Here is a 598-nt window from a genome sequence, read left to right on the forward strand (position 1 = left end):
CGCCCCCGCCGAGGGAGGCGACGGGGCCCCCAGACCTCACCTCAGGGGTCCAGCCCCTGGGCCGGGGAGGGAGCTTAGAAAGTCTCTGAATTGGTTGGGGGGGAGCCCGAGGAAAGGTTGGCAATTCCCTCTTCCCCCTACGACGGTTTGAGAAGGAGGCAAAGGTCCTTTTATTGAAATAAAATAAGTATAAAGTTGGCCAGCCTCTCTGCTGTTGCTCTTTCCTGTGAGTCGAAGCGTTTTGGTCCCGTGCGCCGGGGCTGGGGCTGCACATGCACTCCTGAGCCCGGCACAGCCTCCCGCTGCTACCCGGCCCTATTTCGTGTCTTTATTGCGCATCTCCGTTTGAAATGCTCTTTGGAGGGGATTCTGTGGCGTGATTGACCCCATCCCCAGACCTCCTAGATGCCTGGAGAGCGACCTGATCGGTCCCCGTCGTCTAGTGCAGCACCTGGGCTCAGTCACTGTCTCCGCTCTGAAGCGGAACGAAATGACTTTCCAGCGACGGAGAAGCCCCTTCGGCCCCATCTCTGCGCTCACGCCTGGGAGCTCACCCCGGTCCTGACTCCCCACCGCGGCAAGGCGCTCCGGGATGGCC

This window comes from Myotis davidii, unplaced genomic scaffold (genome assembly GCF_000327345.1).
Source record: "Myotis davidii unplaced genomic scaffold, ASM32734v1 scaffold575, whole genome shotgun sequence".
NCBI classification, from domain to species: domain Eukaryota; kingdom Metazoa; phylum Chordata; class Mammalia; order Chiroptera; family Vespertilionidae; genus Myotis; species Myotis davidii.